Here is a 21,685-nt window from a genome sequence, read left to right as displayed (position 1 = left end):
AGTTTTAAGTTGTTGGCATTGACTTATTTTTTTTATTTTTATTATTCTTTTATTAAGTAGAACAACATAAATATAACAGTCAACCATACAGCATGACCCAGGGTCACAATTACATGGTAACAAAAAATAGGCAGCCAAATAACTCCGGGTTCTCAGAGGGGAGTCCTACAGTTTCATGCAGAAAAGAGAGAAACCCCACCTCCGACATGTAGAACAGTATAACTAGTGCAGCTCCGTTCGGACAAATGTAATCATGGAGAACAACTGGGACCACAGCGAGCCAGCTTATCATGACCTATGTGAACCAGAGTAAAATATGAGCCTGTCATGTCCAGAACCCTGGGGTTCTTCTGGGTCCCGAAGGCTAGTAAGGAGACAAGGCATAGTCAAAAGGGAGGACGGGGGAAGAAGAGAGTGCAAAGACGGAGAGAGAGGAGGTGGGGGGATGGCGGCGGGGAAAAAAAGAAAAATAAAGACAAAAAGGGAGGGGGGGAATGCCACCCAGGGCAGACATGGCCTACGTAGGTAAACGTAGAATGTTCAGTCGTTTTCTGGGACAGAAGCACTGCTCACCTCCCGAATGTAGTCTCGAGTACCAGTAAAATACCTCCAGGGCCTCCATGTAACACTAAATGCCTCTTCAGTGTTGTGAAGGGTGGCGGTCAATTCTTCCATCCGGAGAATATGATTGACTTTGGAATACCACAGCACCTTGGATGGGGGCTGAGGCTGCCTCCACAGTGCGGGAATGCAGGCCCGGGCGGCATTCAGGAGTTGCATCATGAGGGTTTTTTTGTATTTTCGAACAGGCTGTTCGGTCAAGTGTAGAAGGCACGCTGTTGGGAACCCAAAAGTTCCTGAAGGCCGGGCATGCCCAGAAAAGGTGTCCCATGGTCCCCGTATCTGAATTTCACCTCCAACAAACATCTGGGATCGATCTATCCATTTTATTCAGAAGGTATGGGACTCTATACCAGCGTGAGACTATCTTGTATCCTGATTCTTGATATTGGTCTGCTTTATGTACTAAGGTCAGGATCTTCCCTATCTGTTGTGGGGTAAATGTGATGCCTAAGTCCCTCTCCCATTTGTGGATAAATGGTGGGGGTCGACTCCTCTTCCTGACTACTCAATAGGTTGTACAGGAGGGAGAGGGTGTGTCGCCCAGGTTCCCTTTTGTGACAGATGGATTCATAGGGTGTCAGGTCTCTAGGAGTGTAGGGGGCCCTTTGTATGGCCAGAAGAAAGTGACGAAGTTGATAAGCACTAAACAAGTCAAGCGGAGGGTCAGAAAGCTCGGCGACAGTTAGCGTGGTCGGGAGCCCTCCTGAGTGCCACACCTCTCCCAGACGCTGTTTCCCCACCACTGTCAACTGTCGCAGTTTCTTGTTGGTAAATCCCGGTGGGAAATCTGGATTACCTATAACCGGAGTCATTGGTGATGGCAGGGGAGCAATGTGTGTGCAGCGGAACAACCTCCGCACAACAGCCAATGTAGCTCCCACTACGGGGTGACCTCTGAGGTCTTTTGGTAGGGAGGACAGGAGCCACGGGGAGGTCAATAGGGGAATGGATCCATCCTCAATCTCCATCTCCACCCACTGCTTGTGTGGGCCATTACAATGCCAATCAACGACTCTCGCTAGCAGAGTCACTCTGTAGTATTGTATGAGATCTGGGAGACCCAGACTCCCCTTGTCCTTTGGTCTGGCAAGCAATTGCAAACGGGCTCTGGGCGGTTTGCGCGCCCAAATAAAGTCCCGGAGCAGCACCTGCAGTTGTCTGAAAAAAATTGGGGGTAACCGGATCGGTAATGTCTGGAACATGTATAAGATCCGAGGGAGGGCCGTCATTTTGAATGCATTACAGCGCCCGAACCAGGTCAGTGTTAAAGCATGCCAGTTTCCCAAATCTGATTTCAGTCTATCCAGGAGAGGGACAAAATTAAGCGGGTACAATTGCGCTAAATCCGCTGCGATGTCAACGCCCAGGTAACGTATAGATTTTTCAGCCCAGTAGAATGGAAAAACGGAGCGGAGCCTCTTGGCCTCACCATCCGGGACCGATATATTCAATACAGCCGACTTGGCGCAATTGTTTTTATAGTTTGATAGGCTGCCGTGTCGCTGTAGAGATGCAAGTATTTTGGGAAGCAAAATGTGTGGATTGGAGACGGAAAAAATTAGATCGTCAGCGTACGCCGCAATTTTGTGGTGTGCCGAGGGTTTGGATATGCCAGTAATATTCGGGTCATTCCGAACGTGACACATAAGTGGTTCCAGTGTCAGAATTAAAATTAGGGGAGACAGAGGGCACCCCTGCCTCATCCCATTAGTGATGGGGACAGAGTCCGAGCACCACTCGGTCACCCGTACCGCTGCCGACGGCGTGGAGTAAAGCGACATTACCCAGCTCATCATGTTGGGGCCAAGACCTATATGTTCCAGGGTGGCCTGCATAAAGTGCCAGGCCACCCTGTCAAAGGCCTTCTCCGCGTCCATTGACAACATAAGCAAGGGCCTTTCTGTACATGCGCCGCATGGATTAAATTGAGGACTCGGGCCGTATTGTCTCTAGCTTCCGACTTATTATTATTTTTTTGCTTGTTTTCCAAGGTGACAATCTTGGCGTTTGTCAAGAGGGTTGAAAGTGCCTGAAGAGATTGCCTACGGGCACATCACCCTGAAAGCACCCGATCTCGTTTGATGTTGGAGGCTAAGAAGAGTCGGGCCTTGTTAGTACCTGGATGGGAGACTGCCTGGGAATACCAGGTGTCATAGACTTCTTTTTATGTTGTTGGCGTTGACCTGTTTTTTTTTCCGCTTATTTCCCAAAGTGACCATCTTGGTGTTTGTCAAGAGGGTTGAGAGTGCCTGAAGAGATTGCCTATGGCCACATCACTCTGAAAGCACCCAATCTCGTCTGATCTTGGATGCTAAGAAGAGTCGGGCCTGGTTAGTACCTGGATGGGAGACCACCTGGGAATACCAGTTATTGTAGGCTTCTTTTTATGTTGTTGGCGTTGATTAGTTTTTTTTTTTTTTGCTTGTTTCCCAAGGTGACCAACTTGGCATTTGTCAAGAGGGTTGAGAGTGCCCAAAGAGATCGCTTACAGCAGCATCACCCTGAAAGAGCCCTATCTCTTCTCTTCTCTGAGGCTAAGAAGGGTTGGGCCTAGTTAGTACCTGGATGGGAGATGGCGTTGGAATACCAGGTGCCGTATTCTTCTTTTTACGTTGTTGACGTTGACCTGTTTTTTTTCGCTTGTATCTCAAGGTGACCATCTTGGCATTTGTCAAGAGGGTTGAGAGTGCCTGAAGAGATCACCTACGGCCCCATCACCCTGAAAGCGCCCAATCTCGTCTGATCTCGGATGCTAAACAGTGTCAGGCCTAGTTAGTACCTGGATGGGAGACCACCTGGGAATACCAGGTGCCATAGGCTTCTTTTTTTTTTTAATTTTTTTTATTTAGTAGTATGCGACATACAATGCAAAGGCAACTTCACAGTATGTGTGATACAAATAGTTACAAACAAACGATCATATTGCATGGATATCAGAGCCAATGGTAAGAAGTCCGAGGAGAATAGCACGTGTACAGCTTTGCGGTCATATCAAGATGAGATTAAAGCTCCATCTCGTTGGGATCCTCTACCACTTAAAATATTATTGATACTAGCCCTGCTACCCTCGAAGAGTTTAGATATCCATAGATAGGGGAAGAGTATTGTGTAGTAGTTAAATGGGGTCGGAACATACCATTTTCTTTTCCCTTTTTTGAGTTAAGAAGGGAAATAGTAGAACTGAAAGGAGGGAGAAGGGGAAAGAGAAGATTGGGGAAGGAAATGGCAGAAAAGGAAAAGAAGGGGTAAGGGGGTGTCGTGGGTAGAGTGGATAGGGTGCGGTCCCCTCCCAGGGAGCAAGAGACGCCCTCGGCTCACCAGCTCATCAGCTGTCCAACAATTGGAACAGCGATCTCCAATGATCACCATGAGCTTACTATGTCTCGCGGAGGTATTCTTGCGAAAAGCGAAACTGGGTCCAGTAGAACCATCTGTTCCCATGCTCCTCCGTTTTATCCCTCATTGTGGCAGTCAGGTCTTCCATTCGTTCAATATCATTTACCCTTGCGAACCACTGGGTCACCATTGGAGCAGATTGCTCTTTCCACTGACTTGGGATGCAGGCCCTAGCTGCATTGAGGAGATGTTTAAGTAAGGACTTATGATAACGCTTTCTCGACATAGGAGTTAGATTGAGAAGAACTGCTGCAGGATCATTGGCTAAGGAAATGTCTGTGAACTTGTGGATGAGTCTCAGGACAGGCTGCCAGAATGTTTGTAATTTAGGACATTCCCCGAAAATGTGGAGAATGGTGCCAGCCTGTTGCCCACAGCGACAGCAGCGGTCAGATTGACCGGGGAATATTTTGGGCAACACCACCGGTGTATGATACCAGCGTGTGATCAGCTTATATGAGATCTCCTGATATTTACTGCAGAGTGACGACTTATGGGCGAAAAAGAGTATTCTGTCCTTCTGTGGTTTGGAGAATGTAGTTTGTAAGTCCCTTTTCCATTTAGCTAGGAAGGGTGGATCCGTGGAGGATTGTGCGTCTGTCAGGATTTTGTAGGACCTAGAGAGGGAATCACGAATTGGGCCATCATCCAGGCAAAGTTCCTCGTAGGGGTGGAATTGTCTAGAGAAGAACGAATGGTTAGGTAGTGATCCGAGGAAATGGATTAGCTGTCTAGCTCTCCAGCTATCTAATGCAACAGGTACTTGCTCTAGCAGTATGGTCCCCATGGGAATCAAGCCCGTGGGTCCAAGAAATAGGGCTGCTCTCAGAAGCCCTTTCGGGGCTTGCCTGGTAAAGGCCTGGTCGGAGGGAATCTAGGATGTCCAATAATTGCGGTCATAGGAGAAGGGAAGTCAGGTGGGAAAGGTGAAAAAAACTATCCATCTCGGCGAGCGAGGGGCCAATTAACGGGTGAGTAGTCACACAGGGCTCCAATGGCCTCCCCGCCCAAGGCAGACCAGCCAGTGGAACCCGCGCCATCTCCTGCGATAGCTTGACCCATAGCTTCAGTTCCCCATGCCGGTGTCTTATCACATATGGTCCCCCATCGGATAGTGTCCGCTGTGTACTGTGCATGCGCAGTACACAGCAACACAGATTCCGAAAATTGCCGAGCATGAACGGCGCCTGCGCACTGAGTCCAGGTTCTATCCCCACTATCCAAGTGGACATAGAGTAAGAATATAAAAGAGCCGAGCGCAGCGAGGCCGAGCCCGAAGCGTGGCGAGCGAAGCTCGCCTGCGAGGGGCCCTCTAATATTCACAACCCTATGTCCGCTTGGATGGTGGGGCTACCACCTCCACTCACCGCGCAGGCGCCGTTCAGCTTCAGAGATTTTCCGAAGCTTCGTCTGCTCCGTACTGCGCATGCGCAGTACGGCGCAGACACTATATCATGGCCGGACAGTATATGGCAGAACACCGGCACCAGTCAACCACCGGTGTCATGTGTGTCTCTGTGTAATATAGAGCAGGGTCCGGGAAGCCAATACCTCCCCGCAATTTCGGTCGCAATAGCATTGCCCTACCAATACGCATATGTTTTCCGCGCCAGAGGAACTTGATAAAGATTGAGCGAACCGCATGAAAGAAAGTCTGGGGTATTTTGATAGGTAAGGCTTGTAGTAGATACAGAAGTCGTGGCATCGCGTTCATCTTCAACACATTACAGCGTCCGAACCATGACAGAGCTAGTGGGTCCCATCTTTTAAGGTTCGCTGTAAGCCCATAGGCTTCTTTTTATGTTGTGGGCTTTGACCTGTTTTTTTTTGCTTGTTTCTCAAGGCGACCATCTTGGCGTTTGTCAAGAGGGTTGGGCGTGTCTTGAGGAGAACGCTTACGGGCCACATCAACCTGAAAGCACCCGATCTCGTCTGATTTCAGAGGCTAAGCAGCGTCAGGCCTGGTTAGTACCTGGATGGGAGACTGCCTGGGAAGACCAGGTGCCATAGAAGGATCTGGTCTGGTTAGTGTCTTGATTGGGAGATCGCCTGGGAATACTGGATGCCGTAGGCTTCTTTTTATGTTGTGGGCTTTGACCTGTTTTTTTTAGCTTGTTTCCCAAGGTGACCATCTTGGCCTTTGTCAAGAGGCTTCAGAGTGCCCAAAGAGAGTGCCTACGGCCAAATCACCCTGAAAGAGCCCAATCTCATCTGATCTCGGAGGCTAAGCAGCGATGGGCCTGGATGGGAGACAGCTTGGGAATACCAGGTGCCGTAGGCTTCTCATTATGTTGTCGGCGTTGACCTGTTTTATTTTCCCTTGTTTCCCAAGGTGACCATCTTGGCGTTTAACAAGAGGGTTGAGAGTGCCCAAAGAGATCACCTACGGCCCCATCACCCTGAAAGCGCCCAATCTCATCTGATCTCAGAGGCTAAACAGTGTCGGGCCTGGTTAGTACCTGGATGGGAGACCGCCTTGGAATACCAGTTGCCATAGGCTTCTTTTTATGTTGTTGGCTTTGAACTGTTTATTTCGCTTGTTTCTCAAGGCGACCATCTTGGCGTTTGTCAAGAGGGTTGGGCGGGTCTTGAAGAGAACGCTTACGGCCACATCACCCTGAAAGCACCCAATCTCGTCTGATTTCAGAGGCTTAGCAGCGTCAGGCCTGGTTAGTACCTGGATGGGAGACTGTCTGGGAAGACCAGGTGACATAGAAGGATCTGGCCTGGTTAGTGTCTTGATTGGGAGATCGCCTGGGAATACCGGATGCCGTAGGATTCTTTTTATGTTGTTGGCTTTGACCTGTTTTTTTCCCTTGTTCCCCAAGGTGACCATCTTGGCATTTGTCAAGAGGGTTGAGAGTGCACAAAGAAATTGCCTACGGGCACAACACCCTGAAAGCGCCCAATCTCGTTTGGTCTCAGAGGCTAAGCAGGGTTGGGCCTGGTTTGTACCTGGATGGGAGACCACCTGGGTTTTCCAAATGCCGCAGGCTTCTTTTTATGTTGTTGGCGTTGACTTGTTTTTTTTGTTTGTTTCCCAAGGTGACCATCTTGGCGTTTGTCAAGAGGGTTGAGCGTGCATTTGATCTCAGAGGCTAAGCAGGGTTGGGACCTGGTTTGTACCTGGATGGGAGACCGCCTGGGATTTCTCGATGCCATAGGCTTTAGTTTTAAGTTGTTGGCATTGACTTATTTTTTTTATTTTTATTATTCTTTTATTAAGTAGATAACATAAATATAACAGTCAACCATACAGCATGACCCAGGGTCACAATTACATGGTAACAAAAAATAGGCAGCCAAATAACTCTGGGTTCTCAGCGGGGAGTCCTACAGTTTCATGCAGAAAAGAGAGAAACCCCACCTCCGACATGTAGTACAGTATAACTAGTGCAGCTCCGTTCGGACAAATGTAATCATGGAGAACAACTGGGACCACAGCGAGCCAGCTTATCATGACCTACGTGAACCAGAGTAAAATATGAGCCTGTCATGTCCAGAACCCTGGGGTTCTTCTGGGTCCCGAAGGCTAGTAAGGAGACAAGGCATAGTCAAAAGGGAGGACGGGGGAAGAAGAGAGTGCAAAGACGGAGAGAGAGGAGGTGGGGGGATGGTGGCGGGGAAAAAAAGAAAAATCAAGACAAAAAGGGAGGGGGGGAATGCCACCCAGGGCAGACATGGCCTACGTAGGTAAACGTTAGATGTTCAGTCGTTTTCTGGGACAGAGGCACTGCTCACCTCCCGAATGTAGTAATGCAGGCCCGGGCGGCATTCAGGAGTTGCATCGTGAGGGTTTTTTTGTATTTTCGAACAGGCTGTTCGGTCAAGTGTAGAAGGCACGCTGCTGGAAACCCAAAAGTTCCTCAAGGCCGGGCATGCCCAGAAAAGGTGTCCCATGGTCCCCGTATATGAATTTCACCTCCAACAAACATCCGGGATTGATCTATCCATTTTATTCAGAAGGTATGGGACTCTATACCAGCGTGAGACTATCTTGTATCCTGATTCTTGATATTGGTTTGCGATGGAAGCTTTATGTACTAAGGTCAGGATCTTCCCTATCTGTTGTGGGGTAAATGTGATGCCTAAGTCCCTCTCCCATTTGTGGATAAATGGTGGGGGTCGACTCCTCCTCCTGACTACTCAATAGGTTGTACAGGAGGGAGAGGGTGTGTCGCACAGGTTCCCTTTTGTGACAGATGGATTCATAGGGTGTCAGGTCTCTAGGAGTGTAGGGGGCCCTTTGTATGGCCAGAAGAAAGTGACGAAGTTGATAAGCACTAAACAAGTCAACGGAGAGCAGAATCTATGGAAGGCATAGCAGAGGCAGGCAACTTTAACATCGGCAGACACAGGAGGAGCCATCCCCCTGCCTCATCACCGAGAGCACAAGGCAACTTGCGTAATCTCAGCCCTACAGCTTCACCGGACCACCGAAAGCCCAGAAGATCGTAAAGACTCTTATTACTGGAGACCAGTCTCGATGACACACAACCCACCGAACCGTGTTCTCTGTTTCTCCTGTTACCAGAGTTTCGTGCAGTCCCCCATAAAACCTAGAACCAATGCTGTTCCGAGGACTTCTATTCCCTTTTCCATTTGACAACCAATATTGATGTGTGAGAACTTTCGAATAGTCTTGACCTAGAATATACTCCAGATACACTCGGTCAGAGACTTCTCCTCCGAATATTCTCCCGAATCTTCAACATGGCACCTAAAGACTCCGCTCCTTTGCATCTGGCTTCGAACATCCAGCCTGTAGGTAAGCTGTCTTGCTGGACTATATATATACTCACGATCCGATCTCTAACAGTTGGAGAACTCACCCATGGACGTTGTCATGATCTCACGCTTAACTTTTCTTTTTTCTTCTTTTTTCTATTTTCTTTTTGTGAAGCAGTTCCATTTTTTCTTTTACTTATCGGTTTACTATTTTTTCTGTTTTCCGCAAGTTTCCTCGGATCTCTGCTTACCTGATAAGCCAGACACACGATAAGGGTATACGTTCAGTTATAACAATCTGTATAGATTTCCATCTAATGTTATTTGCCTAGTCACTCTTTCATTCGATTTCCGAATTAATACCACATAGCATTGTATCTCCTTTGATTAGATTGACATGAACATTTGATCTCTTTGAGGCAGCCTTCGCTAGGGGAGTCAATCCCACCTAGTTCATAGATTCTATAGTTAACTTGAACCTCGGAACGTATATTCTCAAGCCCAGACTGCTTGCTTCACTTGTTGTTATTAAGATTGCCTTCTGATTCATGTTTATGTTTTAGACTAGTTGTACATTGTACTGTATTAAGAGCTCCCCTCCGTTCCCTCAGAGTTGTAACGATCATCTTCCTGATCAGGAATGATTCTCTCCATGACCTTTCTAAAGAACCTACACGTTCCCCGTAACTTTACATAGCAATATTTCCAATCTCCTCCATGTTTCCGAACTTCCCCTCATGATACATATGTCGTCACAAACTAACCGATATCCCTCTTTATCCCTTCTTGACCTCAAGGGACATAGAGCATATACCCATCTGTGCTCAGTTACCAAACACTCTCCAACACAGGAATCTCTATTAGACTCACCTGACCTTTACTGGTATTATTTTCTGTCGGGAAGTTTCTACTAATACTTCCGGACCCCAGTTGTATTTACACCCTAAAAATCCACCTTTCACATCACATCTTATCCACCATATACTCACCTTTGCTCACAGATTTCCTCCTGTCGTCCTTGACCCATCACCTCCCCCCTTTTTTCCTATAGCTTATTATCCTTCCCCTCGTATCCCCCTTCCCAACCCCTTAGGTTCTCCGCTACTCACCGTCTACTTCCCCACAGCTTAATTACGATTTCGTTCATCATGCCTCCCCGGAATTCAATCCGCACGCCACAATATAGATCTCTCAAGATCGTATCTCTAAATGCGAAAGGTCTCAACACCCCCGAAAAAAGATCTCAGCTTCTGGCCCATGTGAAATCTCTGAAAGCTGATATCATTTTCATTCAGGAAACCCATTTTAGCTCTCAGGCCACACCTAAATTCTCCAACTTACACTACCCTCAGGGCTATCACTCAACCACTCCGAACTCTAAAACAAAAGGTGTCTCCATTCTCATATCCAAACAGACCCCCGATAATGGTAGATACATTTTTCTTAAGGGTTCCATACACGACAAACCTATTACTTTAGCAAATATATATAGCCCCAATTCGGCGCAAGTCCCCTTCTTTAGGACGATTACGAATCAATTGGCTGCTTTCCAAACAGGCATGTTGATCCTAGGGGGCGATTTTAATGTCCCCCTAGATCCCCTGATAGATACCTCAACCGGATCCTCTCTTCTCCCTTACAGGGCCCTAAAACAAATTAAACTGACGCTACAAGACCTCCTTCTCCACGATACATGGAGAACCCTTCATCAGACGGAGAAAGACTTCACCTTCTATTCTAACCCTCACAACAAATACTCTAGACTTGACTATATTTTCCTAACCCAGTCTGATCTATCCTACCTCAAACATGCGACTATAGAACCTATGGTCCTGTCGGACCATCACCCTATCTCGATCACACTGACATTCCCTGAGACTCATGACCGAACATATATCTGGAAATTGGACCCAGGTATCCTGACTGATACTGTTCGCACTGCACAAATCCGACAATGTCTCACAGATTATTTCATTGAAAACACTACACCAGATACTTCTTCTATCACCCAATGGGCCGCACACAAAAGTGTTATCAGAGGGAAACTTATATCCATTTCTGCTGAGCTCAATAGAGAACCAAAACGTCGCCTACCCGATCTCTTCATACGACTCAGAAAGTTAGAAGCGGCACACAAATGTACGTTGGCTGAGCAGACCCTCCACGATTTACAAGCCACTCGTTCCTCCATTCGTGAGGAATTAGGGAAAACTATCCGGAAAAAATATATGCTTTCTCAGAAACTATTTTACCAGTTCGGCAATAAAAGTGGTCACCTTCTAGCCCAAGCCTTGAAAGCCAAACGGTCGAAAACGATTGTACATTCCTTACGTACTTCCTCTGGTAAAAAACTCACCTCAAACGAGGAGATAGCTAAATAATTTGAATGCTTCTACTCTCATTTATACAATCTTAAGAATTCTGACGTGTCCCCCTTAGCTAACCTTCACAGACAACGCACGATGGAGGGATTTTTACGCCAATTCTGTCCCAAGATTCAAAATCCAGACATCATATCTTCTCTAGAGGACCCGATTACCCCTTTAGAATGGAAGACCGCCCTTAAACAGACTAAAACTGGAAAAAGCCCAGGCCCAGATGGGCTACCCGCGGTTTACTACAAAACCTTCTCGGAGGTTCTCCAAGATCCTTTTTGTAGAGCCTTCAACTCCATTTCAGACACTACCCCCCTTCATCAGGATATGCTAGAAGCTCATATAGTGGTAATACCGAAAGGTGACAAAGATCCAACCAAAGCTGAAAATTATAGACCTATTTCACTGCTTAACGTTGATTTGAAACTCTTCTCCAAAATTCTTGCTAACAGAATTCTTCCTCTTGTCCCTAAATTGGTCTCTTGCGATCAAGTCGGATTCGTCCCTGGCCGTGAGGCACGGGACAACACGATTAAAGCCATTAACTTACATCACTTGATCAAAACTTCTGGACAAAAAGGCTTCTTCCTTTCCCTCGACGCGGAGAAGGCATTTGATAGGGTAGCATGGGATTACATGCATTGTGTTCTGCAAACCATCGGACTGGGACCTCGACTTCTCCGCTTCATTAATGCCCTATACATCAACCCAAAAGCGAAGATAAGAGTGAATAATACCCTATCGAGTGCCTTCTCCATAAAAAACGGGACCAGACAGGGATGTCCCCTATCCCCTATTCTATATATTCTCACTCTGGAACCTTTCTTAAATAGCTTAAGACATAACCCAGATATTAATGGAATTAAATCTAAAATAAGAGAATATAAAATCGCTGCATACGCTCACGACATCTTGATGTTTCTCAGCAATCCCCTTATCATGATTCCATCCCTCTTAAAAGCATTTAGCTCATTTCATACATTGTCCAACTTAAAAATTAACTTTAGCAAATCTTATGCCCTCAATATCTCTTTACCTCATGAATTGGCCGAACAATGTAAACTCAACTTTCCGTTCCAATGGACCAATGAGACTATTACCTATCTGGGCATACAACTCCCAAAAAATCTAGACGACCTATACGCTAAAAACTACTTGCCCATCCTACACAAGATATTGATGGACTTAAAACTATGGAACAAACCAATTTTTTCGTGGTTCGGTAGGGCTTCCATTCTAAAAATGAACATTCTCCCTCGTATCCTATATCTTTTACAAGCCGTGCCGATAAAACTCCCCATAGCCTTTTTTAAATCGTACAGACGAGCGTGTACAAACTTCCTGTGGAATATGCGCAGACCCAGAATTAGCTATTCCCAACTTTCTCTACCCAAAGACAAAGGTGGCATAGGTCTTCCTGATATCAATAACTACTACAAAGCCACTCATATGACGAGAATAATTGATTGGAACATTCACTCACCCTACAAAGATTGGATCGCTCTGGAAGCCTCGTTCGTAGACTCCCCTCTTCAATCTCTTCCATGGGTACAGCGCTCACACATGTCCTCTTTGACTAAATCCCATCCACTAATAGCCCCAACTTTACAATGCTTCTCTACTATATGTACCCAAAAGGAAATTTCATCCAACCCTGGACCAATGACCCCACTGAAACAAAACCCACTCTTCCCGCCAGGCATGCACGAATCTTTCCTTGTTAAACATTGGACAAACGAACCGATCCTCATTAAATCCTTTTACAACAAAGGACGACTGCTCGCGACACAACAAATCACAGAGAACATGCGAATGCCCCCAATCCCCATGTGGACCTACCAACAAATTCGACATTACCTGCAATACACTAATAAACAACATGACTGCACTAGATCTCTGACTCCCTTCGAGAAACTCTGCTCCTCACGGACACCCCTGACTCATCTCATCTCTTTGACCCATTCCCTTCTATTTCAGAGTTACATCCCTGGCACCTCTTTGGCTTGCAAGGCTTGGGAAAAAGACCTGGAACTTTCCTTTTTGGGAACATATCTTTCTCAATATTCATAAAGGTACGCTGAACGTCTCAGCTCAGGAAAATGGATTTAAATTACAATGCCGCTGGTACCGCACTCCTGCCCTGATTCACTCCTGGGATGCACAGACTCCGGATACCTGCTGGAGATGCCACAATCAATGCGGCACCCTCCTACACTTGTGGTGGCTCTGCTCAGCCATACGTCCTTTCTGGCAGAAAATACATAAGATAATTGAACAAATTACAAGCACGATCATACCCTTCTCTCCAGCTCTCTTCTTACTGAACCACAATGCCCACTCTAGCACATCTTACCGAAAATCTCTCACACTTCACTTAATCAGTGCGGCGAAGCAATGCATCCCGACTTATTGGAAGTCTCCCACCCTCCCTTCCATTGCAGAATGGCTTCGTAGAGTAGACAAGATAGCAAATATAGAAGAACTGATCCATATTCATACTGACACTCCGACGAGTTTTGGCTCGAAATGGGCACCCTGGCACCACTTTCGGAATACTGCCGACTTTCACGACATGATACAAAACCCCACCTGACTAACCGTCTGATATTTAGGTACACGTACCCAACACCATGTACCCCCTGGGTTTCACCTCAGATCTGTATTATACTACTCCTATCGGAGAGACCGTTTCTAGCATACGACACTACAATCGTTCACCCTAACTGGGTGTTGGTTCGTGGACGGCGAGTAGCGGATCTCATGAACCCTCATCTTAGTCCCTTACCTGAAGCAACAATCTCCCCCCTCCCTGCCCTTTCCCCTTCATTCTTTATCCCATCCCTCCTTTACATAGTTCCCCCCCCCCTCCCGAAAAGGATATGCATTTCCAAAATAGAAGGTGTAAACCTGTAGCATCTCCCCTTACCTCCTTCCATGATCTTTCCTTACTTCGACATGTTCTTCATTGTTACAGTATGGCAATCCAACTTCAGACTTGTTGGTATTAGTACAACCCTACACTTACACAACGAAACGCTCTGATTTCACGTGCATCTGGAATCTCTTCTATATATTTCTACATGTTGTCAAACGTTTGATTAGACCTAAGGTTAACATCTACATAAACCGTATAACAATATACAAGATGTTTGTATTGTTAATGTTCAATATGGATTGCCTGTTATATGACTTATTCTTCTGTATGATGTATTTTGAAAAACAATAAAAACTTTTGGAAAAAAAAAAAAAACAAGTCAAGCGGAGGGTCAGAAAGCTTGGCGACAGTTTGCGTGGTCGGGAGCCCTCCCGAGGGCCACACCTCTCCCAGACGCTGTTTCCCCACCACTGTCAACTGTCGCAGTTTCTTGTTGGTAAATCCCGGTGGGAAGTCTGGATTAGCTATAACCGGAGTCATTGGTGATGGCAGGGGAGCAATGTGTGTGCAGCGGAACAACCTCCGCACAACAGCCAACGTAGCTCCCACTACGGGGGGACCTCTGAGATCTTTTGGTAGGGAGGACAGGAGCCACGGGGAGGTCAATAGGGGAATGGATCCATCCTCAATCTCCATCTCCACCCACTGCTTGTGTGGGCCATTACAATGCCAATCAACGACTCTCGCTAGCAGAGTCACTCTGTAGTATTGTCTGAGATCTGGGAGACCCAGACCCCCCTTGTCCTTTGGTCTGGCAAGCAATTGCAAATGGGCTCTGGGCGGTTTGCGCGCCCAAATAAAGTCCCGGAGCAGCACCTGCAGTTGTCTGAAAAAAATTGGGGGTAACCGGATCGGTAATGTCTGGAACATGTATAAGATCCGCGGGAGGGCCGTCATTTTGAATGCATTACAGCGCCCGAACCAGGTCAGTGTTAAAGCATGCCAGTTTCCCAAATCAGATTTCAGTCTATCCAGGAGAGGGACAAAATTAAGCGGGTACAATTGCGCTAAATCCGCTGCGATGTCAACGCCCAGGTAATGTATAGATTTTTCAGCCCAGTAGAATGGAAAAGCGGAGCGGAGCCTCTTGGCCTCACCATCCGGGACCGATATATTCAATACAGCCGACTTGGCGCAATTGATTTTATAGTTTGATAGGCTGCCATATCGCTGTAGAGACGCAAGTATATTGGGAAGCAAAATGTGTGGATTGGAGACGGAAAAAATTAGATCGCCAGCGTACGCCGCAATTTTGTGGTGTGCCGAGGGTTTGGCTATGCCAGTAATATTCGGGTCATTCCGAACGTGACACATAAGTGGTTCCAGTGTCAGATTAAAAATTAGGGGAGACAGAGGGCACCCCTGCCTCGTCCCATTAGTGATGGGGAAAGAGTCCGCGCATCACTCGTTCACCCTTACCGCTGCCGACGGCATGGAGTAAAGCATGGTCTAGTTATTAAAAGATGGGACCCACTAGCTCTGTCATGGTTCGGACGCTGTAATGTGTTGAAGATGAACGCGATGCCACGACTTCTTTATCTACTACAAGCCTTACCTATCAAAATACCCCAGACTTTCTTTCATGCGGTTCGCTCAATCTTTATCAAGTTCCTCTGGCGCGGAAAACATATGCGAATTGGTAGGGCAATGCTATTGCGACCGAAATTGCGGGGAGGTATTGGCTTCCCGGACCCTGCTCTATATTACACAGCGACGCACATGACACCGGTGGTTGACTGGTGCCGGTGTTCTGCCATATACTGTCCGGCCATGATATAGTGTCCGTGCCGTACTGCGCATGCGCGGTACGGAGCAGACGAAGCTTCGGAAAATCTCTGAAGCTGAACGGCGCTTGCGCGGTGAGTGGAGGTTGTAGCCCCACCATCCAAGCGGACATAGGGTTGTGAATATTAGAGGGCCCCTCGCAGGCGAGCTTCGCTCGCCACGCTTCGGGCTCGGCCTCGCTGCGCTCGGCTCTTTTATATTCTTACTCTATGTCCACTTGGATAGTGGGGATAGAACCTGAAAATAGGTAAATAAGATTGCGCTATGGACAGATATAATGCCTATACACTGCAAAACTGAAAGAAAAACAGGTGAAAATAAGAATAAGATAAAAAGTAAACTCGAGAGGTTGAAGCTGCCTGTGCTTAGAATCTACCCCTTAAAATAAAGGAGTAGGTCAGAGATAAAGTATGAATTAAGCTGTGGCGCTAAAACCTTTTCTAACAAATATCCTGGTGTCAAAAAGGTGTGTAGAGATCTAATCAGTGTAATAAATAGATGGCCCTGTTTATTGCCCCGGAAAATAATATAAATAAATACTGTGAATTGATGTGAAATGTGTGGTCTCCTGAGGACCACCTTATAGGTGGTACCTACCAAATATTATATATATACTTCTTATAAATGCGTGTTGTGTAGAAAGGACAATTTTTCTTGTTGGCATGCAACTCAAAAAGTACACATGTGTTATAACCAAAGAATAGTGAAAATATTTCATAAAAATGTAAATAAATAAACCATATATGCTAAGTGAGAGAGATCATATGCAAACCACAAGCCACTATATTAGTGGTCTGTAAACTGTGCTCTATATTATGAGTCCCAAGAGTGACAGTCCAAGAACAGCAAAAACAAAAAGAATTCTTTCAATGCCCAAACAAACTTTTTCAAATCGCATCACACAGTTGCTCGAAAAAACGCATAAAGTCTCTTCAAGTAAAAAGGGTAGACCAAAGTGACTAGTGCAGAAAGGTTAGGAACAATCTTCTCCGGTGCGCCACTCAGTGTCAGAGAAATAATTGCGCTCACCAGACAGAGAACCCTGAAAGGGTTAGCCGAGCAGTCACAGTATAAGCCACTGTGCAGCTTTCCTTGGGCTCTGCTCCTGCTGTGCTGGGGGAATGTTCGCCCTTTTACTTCCGCAAATAGTCCGTTTAGCAAGTGCATGAGGGAGGAAACAGAAGTACAACCATAGTGCAACACTGTTTGTTAACGATTTATTTATCTAAAATCCAAACTACTCACAATATTTCATAAAACAATTCGCCTTTGAAATGGCTGCGCTGGCGTTGCTGCCTGTATAGCAGTATGAGGTGCACGTCCTAGGCCACGCCCTGCGCGTTTCGTCAGAGCGACGTCATCTGGAGCTCCAGATGACGTCGCTCTGACGAAACGCGCAGGGCGTGGCCTAGGACGTGCACCTCATACTGCTATACAGGCAGCAACGCCAGCGCAGCCATTTCAAAGGCGAATTGTTTTATGAAATATTGTGAGTAGTTTGGATTTTAGATAAATAAATCGTTAACAAACAGTGTTGCACTATGGTTGTACTTCTGTTTCCTCCCTCATGCACTTGCTAAACGGACTATTTGCGGAAGTAAAAGGGCGAACATTCCCCCAGCACAGCAGGAGCAGAGCCCAAGGAAAGCTGCACAGTGGCTTATACTGTGACTGCTCGGCTAACCCTTTCAGGGTTCTCTGTCTGGTGAGCGCAATTATTTCTCTGACACTGAGTGGCGCACCGGAGAAGATTGTTCCTAACCTTTCTGCACTAGTCACTTTGGTCTACCCTTTTTACTTGAAGAGACTTTATGCGTTTTTTCGAGCAACTGTGTGATGCGATTTGAAAAAGTTTGTTTGGGCATTGAAAGAATTCTTTTTGTTTTTGCTGTTCTTGGACTGTCACTCTTGGGACTCATAATATAGAGCACAGTTTACAGACCACTAATATAGTGGCTTGTGGTTTGCATATGATCTCTCTCACTTAGCATATATGGTTTATTTATTTACATTTTTATGAAATATTTTCACTATTCTTTGGTTATAACACATGTGTACTTTTTGAGTTGCATGCCAACAAGAAAAATTGTCCTTTCTACACAACACGCATTTATAAGAAGTATATATATAATATTTGGTAGGTACCACCTATAAGGTGGTCCTCAGGAGACCACACATTTCACATCAATTCACAGTATTTATTTATATTATTTTCCGGGATAGAACCTGGACTCAGTGCGCAGGCGCTGTTCATGCTCGGCAATTTTCGGAATCTGTGTTGCTGTGTACTGCGCATGAGCAGTACACAGCGGACACTATCCGATGGGGGACCATATGTGATAAGACACCGGCATGGGGAACTGAAGCTATGGGTCAAGCTAGAGCTGGAGATGACGCGGGTTCCACTGGCTGGTCTGCCTTGGGCGGGGAGGCCATTGGAGCCCTGTGTGACTACTCACCCGTTAATTGGCCCCTCGCTCTCCGAGATGGATAGTTTTTTTCACCTTTCCCACCTGACTAACTTCCCTTCTCCTATGACCCCAATTATTGGACATCCTAGATTCCCTCCGGGCCTGTCTGACCAGGCCTTTACCAGGCAAGCCCCGAAAGGGCTTCTGAGAGCAGCCCTATTTCTTTGACCCACGGGCTTGATTCCCATGGGGACCATACTGCTAGAGCAAGTACCTGTTGCATTGGATAGCTGGAGAGCTAGACAGCTAATCCATTTCCTCGGATCACTACCTAACCATTCGTTCTTCTCTAGACAATTCCACCCCTTCGAGGAACTTTGCCTGGATGATGGCCCAATTCGTGGTTCCCTCTCTAGGTCCTACCAAAAACTGACAGACGCACAATCCTCCACGGATCCACCCTTCCTAGCTAAATGGAAAAGGGATTTACAAACTACATTCTCCAAACCACAGAAGGACAGAATACTCTTTTTCGCCCATAAGTCGTCACTCTGCAGTAAATATCAGAAGATGTCATATAAGCTGATCACACGCTGGTATCGTACACCGGTGGTGTTGGCCAAAATATTCCCCGGTCAATCTGACCGCTGCTGTCGCTGTGGGCAACAGGCTGGCACCATTCTCCACATTTTCTGGGAATGCCCTAAATTACAAACATTCTGGCAGCCTGTCCTGAGACTCATCCACAAGTTCACAGACATTTCCTTAGCCAATGATCCCGCAGCAGTTCTTCTCAATCTAACTCCTATGTCGAGAAAGCGTTATCATAAGTCCTTACTTAAACATCTCCTCAATGCAGCTAGGGCCTGCATCCCAAGTCAGTGGAAAGAGCAATCTGCTCCAATGGTGACCCAGTGGTTCGCAAGGGTAAATGATATTGAACGAATGGAAGACCTGACTGCCACAATGAGGGACAAAATGTAGGAGCATGGGAACAGATGGTTCTACTTTCTACTGGACCCAGTTTAGCTTTTCGGAAGAATACCTCTGCGAGACACAGTAAGCTCATGGTGATCGTTGGAGATCGCTGTTCCAAACGTTGGACAGCTGATGAGCTAGTGAGCCGAGGGCGTCTCTTGCTCCCTGGGAGGGGACCCCATCCTATCCACTCTACCCACGACACCCCCTTATCCCTTCTTTTCCTTTTCTGCCATTTCCTTCCCCAATCTTCTCTTTCCCCTTCTCCCTCCTTTCAGTTCTACTATTTCCCTTCTTAACTCAAAAAAGGGAAAAGAAAATGGTATGTTCCGACCCCATTTGACTACTACACTATACTCTTCCCCTATCTATGGATATCTAAACTCTTCGAGGGTAGCAGGGCTAGTATCAATAATATTTTAAGTGGTAGAGGATCCCAACGAGATGGAGCTTTAATCTCATCTTGATATGACCGCAAAGCTGTACACGTGCTATTCTCCTCGGACTTCTTACCATTTGCTCTGATATCCATGCAATATGATCGTTTGTTTGTAACTATTTGTATCACACATTCAGTGTAGTTGCCTTTGCATTGTATGTCGCATACTACAAAAAAAAAAAAAAAAGAAGCCTATGGCACCTAGTATTCCCAGGCGGTCTCCCATCCAGGTACTAACCAGGCCTGACACTGTTTAGCATCCGAGATCAGATGAGATTGGGCGCTTTCAGGGTGATGGGGCCGTAGGTGATCTCTTTGGACACTCTCAACGCTCTTCACAAACGCCAAGATGGTCACCTTGGGAAACAAGTGAAAAAAAAAACAGGTCAAGGCCAACAACATAAAAAGAAGCCTACAGCACCTAGTTTTCTCAGGTGGTCTCCAATCCAGGTACTAGCAAGGCTCAACCCTGTTTAGCTTCTGAGATCAGAGGAGATCGGGTGCTTTCAGGATTATGTGCCCATAGGCAATCTCTTTGGGCATTCTCAACCCTCTTGACAAATGCCAAGATAGTCACCTTGAGATACAAGCGAAAAAAAACACAGGTCAATGTCAACAACATAAAAAGAAGAATACGGCACCTGGTATTCCAACGCCATCTCCCATCCAGGTACTAACTAGGCCCAACCCTTCTTAGCCTCAGAGAAGAGAAGAGATAGGGCTCTTTCAGGGCGATGCTGCTGTAAGCGATCTCTTTGGGCACTCTCAACCCTCTTGACAAATGCCAAGATAGTCACCTTGGGAAACAAGCAAAAAAAAAAACAAATCAACGCCAACAACATAAAAAGAAGCCTACAATAACTGGTATTCCCTGGTGGTCTCCCATCCAGGTACTAACCAGGCCCGACTCTTCTTAGCCTCCAAGATCAGACGAGATTGGGTGCTTTCAGAGTGATGTGACCATAGGCAATCTCTTCAGGCACTCTCAACCCTCTTGACAAACACCAAGATGATCACTTTGGGAAACAAGCGAAAAAAAAACAGGTCAACGCCAACAACATAAAAAGAAGTCTAAGACACCTGGTATTCCCAGGCGGTCTCCCATCCAGGTACTAACAAGGCCCGACTCTTCTTAGCCTCCAACATCAAACGAGATCGGGTGCTTTCAGGGTGATGTGCCCGTAGGCAATCTCTTCAGGCACTTTCAACCCTCTTGACAAACGCCAAGATGGTCACCTTGGGAAACAAGTGAAAAAAAAAACAGGTCAAGGCCAACAACATAAAAAGAAGCCTACAGCACCTAGTTTTCCCAGGTGGTCTCCAATCCAGGAACTAGCAAGGCCCAACCCTGTTTAGCTTCTGAGATCAGAGGAGATCGGGTGCTTTCAGGGTTATGTGCCCATAGGCAATCTCTTTGGGCATTCTCAACCCTCTTGACAAATGCCAAGATAGTCACCTTGAGATACAAGCGAAAGTAAACAGGTCAATGTCAACAACATAAAAAGAAGAATACGGCACCTGGTATTCCAATGCCATCTCCCATCCAGGTCCTAACTAGGCCCAACCCTTCTTAGCCTCAGAGAAGAGAAGAGATAGGGCTCTTTCAGGGTGATGCTGCTGTAAGCGATCTCTTTGGGCACTCTCAACCCTCTTGACAAATGCCAAGATGGTCACCTTGGGAAACAAGCAAAAAAAAAAAAACGAATCAACGCCAACAACATAAAAAGAAGCCTACAATAACTGGTATTCCCAGGTGGTCTCCCATCCAGGTACTAACCAGGCCCGACTCTTCTTAGCCTCCAAGATCAGACGAGATTGGGTGCTTTCAGAGTGATGTTGCCATAGGCAATCTCTTCAGGCACTCTCAACCCTCTTGACAAACACCAAGATGGTCACTTTGGGAAACAAGCGGAAAAAAAACAGGTCAACGCCAACAACATAAAAAGAAGTCTATGACACCTGGTATTCCCAGGCGGTCTCCCATCCAGGTACTAACAAGGCACGACTCTTCTTA

The 21,685-nt window shown here is 46.4% G+C and overlaps 8 pseudogenes; 3 read left to right on the top strand and 5 right to left on the bottom strand.

Moving 5' to 3' along the window:
* Positions 1 to 2,884: 2,884 nt before the first annotated feature.
* Positions 2,885 to 3,003, top strand: LOC143942558 (5S ribosomal RNA; annotated as a pseudogene).
* A 322-nt stretch (positions 3,004 to 3,325) lies between these two features.
* Positions 3,326 to 3,444, top strand: LOC143945128 (5S ribosomal RNA; annotated as a pseudogene).
* Positions 3,445 to 6,401: 2,957 nt separating this feature from the next.
* On the top strand, positions 6,402 to 6,520 carry LOC143950609 (5S ribosomal RNA; annotated as a pseudogene).
* Positions 6,521 to 19,860: 13,340 nt separating this feature from the next.
* Positions 19,861 to 19,979, bottom strand: LOC143943220 (5S ribosomal RNA; annotated as a pseudogene).
* A 101-nt stretch (positions 19,980 to 20,080) lies between these two features.
* On the bottom strand, positions 20,081 to 20,199 carry LOC143946011 (5S ribosomal RNA; annotated as a pseudogene).
* A 321-nt stretch (positions 20,200 to 20,520) lies between these two features.
* Positions 20,521 to 20,639, bottom strand: LOC143946729 (5S ribosomal RNA; annotated as a pseudogene).
* A 320-nt stretch (positions 20,640 to 20,959) lies between these two features.
* LOC143947050 (5S ribosomal RNA) lies at positions 20,960 to 21,078 on the bottom strand (annotated as a pseudogene).
* A 321-nt stretch (positions 21,079 to 21,399) lies between these two features.
* On the bottom strand, positions 21,400 to 21,518 carry LOC143953913 (5S ribosomal RNA; annotated as a pseudogene).
* Positions 21,519 to 21,685: the final 167 nt, after the last annotated feature.

Source organism: Lithobates pipiens, unplaced genomic scaffold, assembly GCF_037356315.1.
Source record: "Lithobates pipiens isolate NorthernLeopardFrog02 unplaced genomic scaffold, aLitPip1_a1.2 Scaffold_10, whole genome shotgun sequence".
Classification (NCBI taxonomy): domain Eukaryota; kingdom Metazoa; phylum Chordata; class Amphibia; order Anura; family Ranidae; genus Lithobates; species Lithobates pipiens.
The sequence above is the reverse complement of the archived record's forward strand: the minus strand, read 5'-3'. Positions and strand labels throughout refer to the sequence as shown.